The sequence below is a fragment of the Sus scrofa genome, chromosome 1, assembly GCF_054392235.1.
Source record: "Sus scrofa isolate SSC_HxYL_T2T_F1_AM1 chromosome 1, Sscrofa_HxYL_maternal_Yorkshire_Landrace_v2.0, whole genome shotgun sequence".
NCBI lineage: Eukaryota > Metazoa > Chordata > Mammalia > Artiodactyla > Suidae > Sus > Sus scrofa.
The window spans coordinates 101,980,605-101,994,963 of NC_139383.1; the positions used below are offsets into that span (position 1 = coordinate 101,980,605).

The following is a 14,359-nucleotide window of genomic DNA, read 5'->3' on the forward strand; positions in this document are numbered from 1 at the left end:
GAATAACTCAAGAAAAGTAAAAAAAAGTCAACAGAGAAAACTTGTCTAAGCAGGTGGGAGTTCATCTGAAAGTCGATAAAATGGGCTGGATCCAGCCAAGCTGAAATTCTGGAAAAGGGAATTCCAGCAGTGAGCAGAATAGTATAAATAGAAACCTTGAACTGAGAAAGGCTTGAATTATTCAAAATACAGGGTAAAAAGTGACAGTGAGAAAAAGAGACAGAGAGAGAGATCAGCTATAGTCCTGTGAAAAGAAGGAAGGGGGATGAAATGTGCTGGAGACATAGACAGTGATGGCTTTGTAATCTCTAACCCTGATTTGCATGATTAAAAAAAGCCCTTGGCTGCAGTGTCCTCAAAGGTTTGGAGTAAATGGGGAGGGTAAGAACTCAGGGTCCTTGTAAGAAAAAATTGTTCTAAGCATGCAAGTTAATAGAACAGAAGGTCTTTTCCATCATCCACAATTTCCTCATGGCTTTTTTCACCTCTGTGTTCCTCAGGGTGTAGATCAAAGGATTTAACATGGGTGTGATGATGGAATCAGACACAGCCATTGCCTTGTCTATGGGGTTAATGGCCACAGGTCTCACGTACAAGAACATGCATGGAACAAAGAACATGACAACCACTGTGAGGTGGGAGCCACAGGTGGAGAAGGCTTTACCCCACCCTTCAGAGCTGCAAGACTTCAGGGAGCAGAGGATGACCACATAGGAGGAGATGAGGATAAGGAAGATGGCCCCACATATCACCCCACTGTTCAGGATGACTAAGATGCCCAGGAGGTGGGTGTCCATGCAGGCCAGGTTCAACAGTGGAAACAGATCACCTGTAAAGTGCTCTCTGATAGTGTGACCACAGAAAGGTATCTGATACATGAAGAGAAGCTGTATTACTATATGGGTGCCAACCTCCCCACATACACCCTGCAGGCCCCTGCCAGCAACAGGAAGCACACTCAAGGCTTCATGATGGTCATGTATTGAAGGGGCTTACAGATGGCCACATAGCAGTCATAGGCCATCACAATGAGAAAGATGATCTCCAGGCCACCAAAGAAGTGCTCCGCGAAGACCTGGGCCATGCAGCCTTCCAGGGAGATGACAGTGCTCTCCGAGAGGGAGCCCACAATCATCTTGGGGGCAATGACAGAAGAGAAAGTGACATCCAAAAGGGACAAGGAGGGGAGTACCCATTGTGGCTCAGAGGATTAAGAACCCAACTAGTATCTATAAGGATGCAGGTTCAATCCCTGGCCTCTCCCAGTTGGTTAAGGGAGGGAAATATGGTGGATATAGGCAACGTATATGGACTTTAACCTCAGAAAACCTGGATTTCATTATACACCATCCAGGGATGTAATTAACTAGAAGTTGTTTATTCTTTCTAAATCACAGTTGCTTTTCTAAGAGTTTTTGTATTAAACATAAGTTTAAATTTTAATATTCAGCTTGATATACATTAAAGTGTGATTAAAATGTGAACTTAAATTCTAGCTTAAATGCTTATTAAGTAGTACAGTATCCTGCCATATTTTGTGTGTCTCATGAGAGTTGGTCACATACACCCCTTTAATCCGAGATATGAGGTCATTTGTACAGGTACCTCGCCAGACTACCATTCACTTGAGAATAATATGAGCTATACTCTTAAGGAAACCTACATAAATTCTTGATTTTTCACATTATACTTAATTATTGCTTCTGAGTACATATAGTATATCAGACAAGTTCTCGGTGCCTCAGTTTCATTCTCCATAAATTGGGAAAGTAATGTTATCTACCTGAAAGAGTTGTTGGAAAGATTGAATGATTTTATAATTGTAAAGGGCTTGTATTAGCATCCTTATGTCTTCGCCCAGCATAAAGAGAAAGCTACTGACCACAAACTATTTTAAAACAGATCCCCTGCCTTTGGATCATGTGTTTATATACACATCTATTAAATGCTTAATTGGCTAACTGGATACCAGCTGAATGGGTCCCCAACACTTGGCAGTATGTAAGTTTTTGAATTGACTTTAAAAGAAAAATGTTCCCAACTTGTTTTCTAATATACAGTTTTAACCAAAAGTAGAAGAGTTAAAATAAATGTACTTTGTTTTTTAAAATTATAACAGTAAAAAGTGGCCCATGGAAGATTCTTTGTATAGAGTGATAGAAAGTTTAAAGTCAAAGAAAGTATTGTGTAATTTGCATGGAGTTTGGTTGAGGATGATGACAAAGTTTCAGCTATAGGCAGTTGTAACAGCTATACAAAACTGTGAATGGGAGTTCCCGTCATGGCGCAGTGGTTAACGAATCCGACTAGGAACCATGAGGTTGCGGGTTCGGTCCCTGCCCTTGCTCAGTGGGTTAACGATCCGGCGTTGCCGTGAGCTGTGGTGTAGGTTGCAGACACGGCTTGGATCCTGAGTTGCTGTGGCTCTGGCATAGGCCGGTGGCTACAGCTCCGATTCAACCCCTAGCCTGGGAACCTCCATATGCCGTGGGAGGGGCCCAAGAAATAGCAACAACAACAACAACAAACATCAACAAAAGACAAAAAAAAAGACAAAAAAAAAAAAAACTGTGAATGTATTGTCACTGAATTTTATATTTAGAAAAGGTCAAAGTTAAAATATTGTGTTGTATTTTTTTATCCCAACAAAAATATCTGACGCCAAAAATAATAATAATACAGTCAAACAACTTCTCCCAACGATGACCACTCATTTTCATTTGCCCCTCTATTAACAGTTTAGTAAATGCTCCTTAGGTATGGATTTGTATGTAGGTACATGCACAGTCATTTATGGATATGTAGAGCCATTTTACCCTATATAAAAATACACAGTGTATAATATAATAATACACTTGAACTTCTAATTACAGTTTTTATGAGAACTATTTGTCAATATTTATGAACTTGCCTTTATTTTAATTGCTACATATCTTTCCATTTTATGGTTATAACATAATTAATATAACCAATCTGTTTTTGCTTTAAATTTATTTCATTTCTGATATTATACCTTACACACAGGATCACAAAGAACATCACTTACAGACTTACTTATTTCTATGGGAGAAATCTATGTCGTCACCAAGACAAAAAATATACATATGTTTAAATTAGCATTGATCTCAAAATCCTGAAACATATTTTATCCCCATAAATAGCATATTGAAGAATACTTTTCTCCATAGACTTGCCAACACTAAATACTATCAACTTTGAATATATTTTTTAAAAAATCAGTTGAAAAATTATCTCATTTCAATTTGCATTCACTCAATCATTCATTCACAGAATTTCATTGATAACATAAACAAGGAAGGTTAGCCTCCAAAGTTAAATTAAAGCAATGGAATTGCTATAAAGAGATATGTGATCTATATACATATCCAAATCAAACTAACAATGATAAATATATTATTTAGTGTAGGCTACATACCAGATATTTTGCAATACTTTATACACATTTTCTCATTTACTCCTCATGATTAACTATGATAAAACACATTTTATGGTTGAAGTAAAGCAAAATAATTGATTTGCAAGAAAATACAGTTAGCAAGTGATAAAGCCTGGATATGAATCCAAGGAGCCAACTTTGTGGTTGATATGTGTTTCTTGTATGTGAATTTCTTATGGAGCTAAATGATTTACTCAGTAAATTCCTGGATAACTTGAAGGTGAGAGCAATGCATTTAGGGAGAGTCTCTATATTGCCATTTTTAAGAGCATCAGTGCCCTGGTTCCTCAAAAGATCCATTACTTAAGCACAGGCATCATCAACAGACTATGTCTCTAATGAAGGGCTTCTAAAGGTGATTGCCTGGGGGGAGAGGGAGGGAGTGGGAGGGATTGGGAGCTTGGGGTCAACGGATGCAAACTATTGCTCATGGAATGGATTTACAGTGAGATCCTGCTGTGTAGCACTGAAAACTATGTCTAGATACTTACAACCCAGCACGATAGTGGGAGAAAAATTATGTATACATGTGTGTGTTACTGGTTCCCCATGCTGTAAGTGGGGAAAAAAAAAGTTTGTTGGGGAAATAACATTAAAAATTAAATTAAAAAATAAAAATAAAAAATACATAAGATAAAAGAAAAAGGGTTATTGTTGTCCACAAGTCTTCCTAACTCACAGCACCTTCTTTAAAAGATGAGTGGAAATTGAATTATCTAAGGTACCACATTTTTAGGATGGAAATTACTATACCATTGTAGGTACAAAAATAATGCTTTCTCGGGATGCTTCCAGAGGGAGGGGCTTAATTCCTGAATAAACTTTCATATCACCCTCAGCAAAAACACCAACACTACCCTTGTAGGCAGAGCTGCTCACAAGTAACTGTATCTTTACATATATATGATATCTATTTAATCCAACTTTTTAGTTTCATTAAGTATTTAGAATTTTTAACTTATCAAAATAAAAATATCACATACAGTCTTTCAGGTGTTTAGTAGAAAAACACAATAGTTGGTACAAGAGTAATGCAGAAATATATATATATATGCATATATATATTATACAGTAAAACTATTATGTATATTATTTATATAATACATACACACAGAGAAAATTGTTTGAAGGAAAGGAAACAAAATCTTTAAACTATTCGTTTAAACAAAATCGATATTCTATACATACCAGCTACTCCTATTACCACTTTTTCTAAAACACATCTTTGAAACACTCTCTTTTATTCGCCATCTCATGATCTCGATAGAGTTAAAGGTAGACACTTAAGTTTTGATAATGCTAAAAGAGATAAAATAAATTAAACTAAAAAATTTGGAAGGTTAAGGCTCTCCATCTTGAGGATAAAATTTGTTTATACAGACAAAATAGGTGAATTATTGACAATTTTAAAATATAATATGCATGCATGTATTATTCAATTATTTCAATGATTTCAAAATGGTAGTTTATATTAATAAGACCATATTTAATAATCAAATAAGTTGCTAAAATCACCTCCAAAACTCAATCTCATGTTATCTCTGTGACCTCTTAAAAACTTGATATTCTCTGTAAGCAGAAGGCAAAGACCGCAGGGTAACCAGAGATCTGGCTCCATCCAGGATGTACTTAATAGAAACTTTTTGTCTACACTGACAGTAGCAGATTTTCAACTTAGCAAATGTGTGTTCTAAGCAAATGTTTGAAGTGTCCAAACATTTATATACAAAACAACCCATGTGGATGGCAGAGGAATTCAAATTTCATCTAAATAAGAAAGGTTTCCAAAAAGTCAGCTTTTATAAACTGTTTATAAAAATAATTCATGGAACTATGTCCTTTAGCTGTATTCAAGTTTAATTTGTAAACAGTTTAAAATTCACATCTTAGAGGAAATACCATTAATCAATTCTTCTTTGGACAACAGACCTGAGGTAATATAGGGAAGAATACCATTTTCAAATGACACAGGATTTCAAAATGTATAGACTTGCATCATTTCAACTGCATTCCTTTGAGGCTGTGTCTCTACAGACTGAAGCATGAATCACTATCAGTGAATTCCCATCTAACCCTGCAATGATCTACTCCTCCCAGCAGCAGAGCTTTACTGGAGCCAGGCCAAGCTGATTCCACAAACACAAAACACAATCATGGTATTAACCACTCAATTATTTGCTCCACAACTAATTTCTCTTCCTCAGTCGAAGGATGGCCCCACAGTGATTCATCTGCCTGATAATACAGATGATGAAAAGTCAATAGGACTTGTTCTTGGCCACCCACCTAGTACCAGGACTGATTTTTCCATCACTTAATCTGATGCTCTCTACATCATTTGACTAGTACTAAAATTGTGTCACATCTAACAGTGGGATATTTGCTATTATAAAAGATTTAAAAATTCTCCTTAGCCAAGAAAAAAAAAAGATCTAAATTCTTTCTCACTGCATAACAATTAGTATTCTCCAATGATATGTTTTCAATTTTGAAATATTTGAGATTATAGCCTTCATTCTCTAATTTTAATAGTAAAAAACAAAACAAAACAAAACAAAACAAAAAAATCGCTGTCATTCATTTACAATACACTTCATAAAGTACAATTGGTTCATAAGCCTATCTGATGATATGCTTTGGGAACTCTCCTGAGAAGGAAGAGTCTGAATTTAACTGAATATGATCCTCACAGGTGATGGGCCAACCTCTTGGCTTGGATCTCCTCTATTAACCTTCTAATCACTCCATTTAGACATGAGTAAGGGCAGTATTCCCCAACTGTTTTTTCACTATTGCAACTCAAAAGTGCTTTTTGTTTTGTTTTGTTTTGTTTTTGTTTTTTAGTGCTGCACCCATGGCATATGGTGTTCCCAGGCTAGGGGTCAAATTGGAGCTACAGTTGCCAGCCTGCAGCTACCACAGCCACAGCAACATGGGATCTGAGCTGAGTCTGTGACCTACACCAACACCACCAGATCCCTAACCAACCGGGTGAGGCCCTGACCCACTGAGCCAGGCCAGGGATTGATCCTATATACTCATGGATACTAGTCTGGGTTCGTTATTGCTGAGCCATGACAGGAAAACCCTCAAAAGTGCTTTTTTAGATACTTTGTTCCCTTAAAGACTTCCACGTGTGAAATAGTAATACCATAAATTTATTGCCTATCTATGTGATTATCTATCTACCTACATGTCTACCTCCATGCATTTATATATAAACAATAATAAACATTCACCCCTCCCAAGAAACCATGTTTACCTACTTCTTAGATGTATTGTTACCATCAAATGCATGTATTTAAAGGAGGGGGAGGGAGTGGGTGGGATCGGGAGCTTGGGCTTATCAGACACAACCTAGAATAGATTTACAAGGAGATCCTGCTGAATAGCATTGAGAACTAAGTCTAGATACTCATGTCCAAACAGAAGAAAGGGTGGGGGAAAAAACTGTAACTGCAATGTATACATCTAAGGATGACCTGACCCCCTTGCTGTACAGTGGGAAAATAATAAAAAAAAATAAAAATAAAAATAAAAATAAAATGAGAGCACAATTTTGGAAACCATACAACATTATCATGTGAAACTACATGCTTCTGCATTGTACTTCAAGATATATGCCCTATAAAATCTCTGCCCTATGCGAACTAAATGACGTGTACAAGAATATTCTTAGCAGTATAGTTCTTTAAAGTAAAAGAATAGAAACTATTCAAATGTCTATGCATTAATAAATAAACTACTGTTTACTTAAACAAAGAATTATTAAAAAAAAAAAAAAACAAACCTCCTAGGCCATACACTCTCTGACATAAACGACAGCAACATCTTCTCAGATCCACCTCTCAGAGTATTGACAACAAGAACAAAAATGAACAAATGGGACCTAATCAAACGTCAAAGATTCTGCACAGCAAAGGAAACCCTCGACAACACAAAAAGACAACCCACAGAATGGGAGAAAACCTTTGCAAGTCAATCGCCTGACAAGGGATTAACCTCCAAAATTTAGAAACAACTTCTGCAGCTCTATACCAAAAAAACAAACAAACCTATCAAAAAATGGGCAGAAGATCTAAACAGACAGTTCTCCAAAGAAGACATACAGAGGGCTGAGAAACGCATGAAAGGATGTTCAACATCACTCATTATTAGAGAGATGCAAATCAAAACCACGATGAGGTACCACCTGACACCAGCCAGAATGGCCATCATCCAAATGTCTACAAACAAGAAGTGCTGGAGAGGGTGTGGAGAAAAAGGAACACTAGTGCACTGTTGGTGGGATTGTAAATTGGTGCAACCACTGTGGAAAGCAGTATGGAGACTCCTTAGAAAGCTAAACATAGAACTGCCATTTGATCCAGCAATCCCACTCCTGGGCATCCACCCAGAGAAAACCACGAATCGCAAAGACACATGTACTCCAATGTTCATTGCAGCACTATTTGCAATAGCCAAAACATGGGAACAACCTAAACGTCCATCAACAGAGGAGTGGATCCAGAAGATGTGGTACATACACAATGGAATATTACTCAGCCATTAAAAAGAACGAAATACCAGCATTTTTTGCAACATGGATGGACCTAGAAACTATCATGCTAAGTGAAGTCAGCCATACAATGAGACACCAACATCCAATGCTTTCACTGACATGTGGAATCTGAAAAAAGGACAGACGGAACTTCTTTGCAGAACAGATGCTGACTCACAGACGTCAAAAAATTTATGGTCTCTGGAGGAGACAGTTTGGGGGGTGGGGGGATGTTCGTGGGCTGTGGGATGGAAATCCTGTGAAATCAGATTGTTATGATCATTATACAACTACAGATGTGATAAATTCATTTGAGTAATAAAAAAAAATAAACACCTCCTGATTAGAGTTCCCACTGTGGTGCAGCAGAAATGAATCTGACTAGTATCCGTGAGGAGGTGGGCTTGATCCTTGGCCTTGCTCAATTATTTGAATTTAACTTCTTGTGCCCATAACGTTTCACTTTTCATGATGCCCATGAAGGGTACACCATCTGCATGAATGAGATGACTAATGGTTTTTCCATGACACAAGAGGAATCAAGAGACTGCAAGTTGCCTGGGTAAAGAATATCAACGAATAGCTGAGGAGAAGAAAGCCCTCACCCTCCCCCAAAAAAGGGGGTGGGGGAGGTTGCCTCAGTAACAATCTTCACAATGTGGCCAATGACCAGATCTACTTTTTGGTATTTTCACATCATGATATCAAGGAGTATGTTGAAGTGGATTGAGTAGAGTATATGAGTTAAAAAGACTTGATATTATTGCTTAACTTCATTGAGTCTTATTTTCTTCTATGAAATGAAGTAAAAATCTCTTTACTAGTATATGTTGCTACATTAAAAGAGTTAATGTATGTAAAGAAGCTACCAAAATGTATGCCTCTTAGTTGACCTTCAACCATAGTTAGTTTATTCCTCTCACCTAATGACTAATATTTTCACTAAAATTTCATATTAAACTAATGCATCCTTACACAACATTCAAACATTATCTATCTCATTAATTTTAGTAGAAATATGCTTATTCCTTTATATGTTTTTTTTTTATTTCATAAGAATCAGAAATAATCAGATGGCAATTTGTCCTTAGGAGATATTCTTAATGATGAGTGCAAAGGAACATCTTAATAATCTTTAATTTTTCTCACAAACCAAAAAAACATGCTTCAATCCATATGCTTTTTAAGTTTGCTATTGAAAATTTATAATTTCTGCCTTGTTACTTCTCTTACCCCTCCACTGAGCCCTTGGTAGCCCCTAATTACTTATTGGTAACAAGTGCCCTCTAAATCCTTCATTTGGTCTTAAGTAGCAATGCCATTTGCTCAATATTTTTCTTATTGTTACCCCTGAATTACTCTAATCTCCTATCTAACAGTCATAAAACAAAATGAACCATATATCATTCAGTCTAGATTCTGTTGAAATGTTTCATTTTCGTGAACAGTTGCAAACTTAATCATTTTAATAGATGAAGTATGGATTATGTCATCTTCCATGACTTGACTTTGTGTGAACAAGTTCTGTTTCTTATGAAGTGAAGACAGCCATGCATAACTTAGTAAACAGAGTCACCCCAGTACCATGCTTGAAAATTACTGTATGCTCCACTGTTTATAGAAGAAATAGCCCCAGATGTACAGTGAGTTTGAGAATGGGATATTTGTGAGAAGTAATGAGTTGGAGTATTGCTGTCAGAGAAGATTTGATTTATAAAAAATAAGATGTAAATAATGTAGAATGATTTGATATTTTCCACATGTATACAGGAGCATCACAAGTATCCCCCAGTTTCCAAAAGTTCACGTCATCCACTTTGCCTTTAAGACCAATGTCAGTACTTGTTTTCTCTAATAGAAAGAAATTCAAGGGATTTTTGCATATATATATATATGTATTATACATAAATATATATATATATATATATATTATACATAAATATATATATATATATATATATATATATATATATCCATACTAATGTTAGTCTTTTGTAAAAGGTGGCATAATTCAGACATTCAAAGAGAGGAAAAAAATTGTAGTGCAAAAATGTAATGCTTCATGTGAAACAAAGATACAACAAATTTAAAACCGTCTTCTAGTAGGGTAAAGTGAATCTTTAAGATAGCAGTTAATTTTCTTATCTCTAGACCTAAACATAAAGCAGGAAACTATGTTTCCTTTGAAAAAAAGACTGTGTTTTATTGACCTGAGTTTGAAGTTTGTAGCTGAAATTTTGAAAGGAAGTTTCATTTTAGTTTTTCTCACACATATCATGGAGTAAGCACATATGATGCAAGGCAAGTTAATTAGTAAACCTCTCTTGGTTTCAGTTTGTTTTTCTGAAGAAAAAAAAAAGATAACAAAAATGAAAATACCAGTTTAGTATTTGAGTAAATCAATTGAAGGAACAATGCTTGATAGATGGTAAGGGATTGGTTTTATGTAAATGTATGTATCAGACCAAGAACAACTGAGTAATAGATTTGGAACCTGACCATATACCTTTCGGTTGAAATTTGATGAGATATTGTTACCCTTCTTGTTTCTAACGGTATTAGTATGGAGAAAGAAAACATTTTCTTTATATTCAAGAAAAAAAAAAGTGTGCCATAAGGCTATTGAAGTAACCAGAGCAAATTACAGCACGACATTGTAAATCAACTATACTTCAATAATAAAATAAAATAACAAATAAAATAAACTTTAGTCATTCTCTATCTCTTCTTCCCCTCATTCCAGGAGCCATATCATGCGGAGGAAGCATGCAATCATCACAGGTCTCCTAGAATTCCTAACAGGAGGCAGATAATGCAGGGAGGTGCTTTCCAGAGTCTGCAATTTCACATATATGAACAACTTTGACAATAAGTTTTCATTAAGAAATAAAATTCATAAAACACCAACCATCATGTATTCTCACTATTTTCTCACAAAAGAAAGGATATTTTTAACATTCTAAAATCATAAGTACAGAATATAATAAAGAATAGCATTTTTAATCAACTAAATCTAGCTTTAAGAAAAAAGAATATCAAAATGTCTGGCTTAATTTTTGAGCCATGAAAGTAACTAGATTATGAATTATTCTTTTCCTTATTTTGTGAATGTCTCCCTTTTCACATTTGGTAAATTCACAGTGCAGCAAAAAATAAAAAAAAATCAAAATCAGCGGTGATACTTTCACTCCCCAACTGTTCCTTCCCTTCCTTGGGTACCTATCAAAGAATTTTTACCCATTATCTGGTTTACAACAAGTTAAGCAATTCAAGAATGCTCATATGAAGGTCTAGAGTAAAGCCAATTTCATTCAAGTAACATATACAAAGAATTTGGTAAGGAAGGAGTAAGACAGTTGAGAAAAGCATATTCTACAATCATTGAACTAGGGGGTTAAAGAAGTTATTTCCATTGTCTATTCTGAAGCTATGAATGTGAATATTGAAGCCTTAGTAAAGTAGGTTAAAAGCTGTCAAAGTACCTAATAAATAACTAGCCATTATTATTTGAGATTCAACAAATGTTAAGTTCTAGTCATTTTTCCAATCAATGAGCAGCAAAATTGCTAAACTTTCACAATTTACAAGTATAATCTAGAAATCCTCACCTCTAGGCATCATGAGTGGCCTGAGTTACTCTCCTCTCCAACAAAATCCTCATGGCTGTTTTCACCTCTGTGTTCCTCACTGTATAAATGAGAGGGCTTAACATGGGAGTGAGGATTGCAAAGAACATAGTTACCAACTTGTCCGCAGGGTAAGTAGCCACAGGATGCATGTAGGTGAAGATACATGGGACAAAGAAGAGTACCACTACTGTAAAGTGGGAGCCACATGTAGAAATGTCTTTGTATCTTCCTTCAGAGCCAAGGGATTTCAGAGAGCTCAGAATGACAATGTAGGAAATGAGCAGCATGAAAAAAATGAGCAAGCACCTGCCCCCACTGTTAGTAGCCACCACAATTCCAAGTGTGTAGGTTTCACTGCAGGCAAGTTCCAACAGTGCGAAGAAATCACACATGAAGTGGTCAATGACACTGGGGCCACAGAAGGTCAACTCATGTGTGAAAAGAACCTGCACAGTGGAGTGCAGGATCCCCCCAATCCATGCCACCACAACCAGGAGCTGGCACAGCCCATGTCACATGATGGTTGTGTAGTGAAGAGGTTTGCAGATGGCCACATAGTGGTCATAAGCCATGGCAATGAGGATGATGATCTCTGATCCTGCCAGGAAGTGTTCTAAAAACAGCTGAGTCAGGCAGCCACCCCGGGAGATGGTTGTCCTCTGATACCAGCAGGTCAAAATCATTTTGGGGGTGGTGACATCTATGGCATCTATGAAGGCCAAGTAAGTGACAAAGGAGTCAAAAGTGGGGGGCTTAGGGAGATGGTAATAGCAATGAACAGATTGGCCAACAGTGTAAATAGAAAAATGCACAAAAAGACCATGAAGAACACTTTCCACAAGTGTGGATTCTGTGTGAATCCCAAGAGAACAAATTCAGTCACATTGTTGGGAGACATGGGAAGATCCATTCAGCCAAGGAACAACTTGAGGCCTGAACTGAGTGCAATAGAATAAAGAATGATAACTATTAATGAGAAAAGAATTACAGTCTCAATTTTTATAAATAAAATGGTCACTGTTATTGAGGAGCATGTTCTTGGCAGTCTTGCCTAAGTCCTTGTTTCCATTCTCTCTTACATTCTCCATGATGATTTACATCTCTTCAGACACCTAGCACCTGTCACTTGTGAAAAAGCTATAGGGCAAAACTGGGTGTGTAATTTACTGAGAAACCACTGTGTCATCTGTGTGAGATCTGGATTTTCCTCTTGGTTCCAACTCCAAGTGACTTTATAAGTCATCTCAGTGTCCCATGGGTCTGAACCCTCCTCTGGGTTTGTGAACTTACACATTGTAATTCTCAGATGTATCTTGTGAGCTGAGAGGTCACTTATACAGGTAAGAGTTACTCTCTCTTCCATGAGAATTCACAACTGAACCCTCAGCTCTCAAATATGGAAAGAGGGAGTTTCCATTGTGGCTTGGTGGAGATGAATCTGACTAGTATCCATGAGGATGCAGGTTTGATCCCTGGCCTTGCTCAGTGTGTTAAGGATGCTGCATTGTCATGAGCTGTGGTATAGGTCACAGGTGCAGCTCAGATTTGGCATGGCTTTGGCTGTGGTGTTGGCCAGTGGCTACAGCTCTGATTTGACCCCTAGTCTGGGAACCTCCACATGCCACAAGTACAGCCCTAAAATAAATAAATAAATAAATAAAATAAAATAAAAAATAAAATGTGGAAAGAAAGACCCTGTCAGTAAATATCTGCCATAAACAAGCCGGTTTGGGGAAATACATGTATTGTTGGTGACACCCTCCCTGGTTACTACCAAAACAATAGATGCAAACTGTTGCCTTTGGAATGGATTAGCAGTGAGCTCCTGCTGTGTGGCTCTGGGAACTATGTCCAATCACTTATGATGGAGCATGATAATGTGAGAAAATAGAATGTGTACATGTATGTGTAACTGGGTCACCATGATGTACAATAGACAAAAAATTGCATTGGGGGAATAACAAAAAAAAAAAAAAGAAAAAAAAAGAAAATAGAAAAAAAACATACATATGCTATTTAGCTGTTTTCTCACCATAGTGCCTGGAATAATGTCTACAGTGTCTGAAACCTGCTACATGTTAAGTAAATGCTTATGAATTGCCATTCTTTATGGGCGAGCATATGCATGATTTTCAAGTGTTTTCATCCTCCTATGCTGTTTAGCATTACTCGCTTTGAAAAACAGAAATAAACATTTGAAAACCAAGTGGCATTCCAGGTTTTTCTGACTAATTCATAGGATAAGTGTGAAAATACTAATTGCCTCTGGGTAAGAGAGTGATATTGGGTCTTTTTACTTTTAAGATATTAGAATATTTATTATTCAATATATTTATTCTTTAAAATTCTGTGCATAACTTAACACAGTCATAATCCATAAACTTATTGCTTCCACAGATTTGGATAAAAAAAAAAAAAACATTGCATACATGTTCAACATGCAAGAACTTATTAAGCAGAGGAATCCTTCTATTTTTAAAACTCTAAAAATAGAAATTTAATATGAAAAGCAAAAAGAAATAGTCTACTAGGTAAGATAGATAATGCAATATGCATATAGACACATATACGCAAACACATATAAAACTTTTTACTGACTATAAATACCTACTACAAGTTCACTCATTCTATGAATATTTATTGGACTCGATGTATATGAATGTATGTTTGAGGGTGAGAAGTGATTATATAAATTTTTATGATCAATTTAAACCTGGGAGTCTATGATTGTAT

At 36.3% G+C, this 14,359-nt stretch overlaps 1 pseudogene; it reads right to left on the bottom strand.

Annotated features, from left to right (window-relative positions):
• Positions 1 to 416: 416 nt before the first annotated feature.
• LOC146406255 (olfactory receptor 4C6-like) lies at positions 417 to 12,018 on the bottom strand (annotated as a pseudogene).
• Positions 12,019 to 14,359: the final 2,341 nt, after the last annotated feature.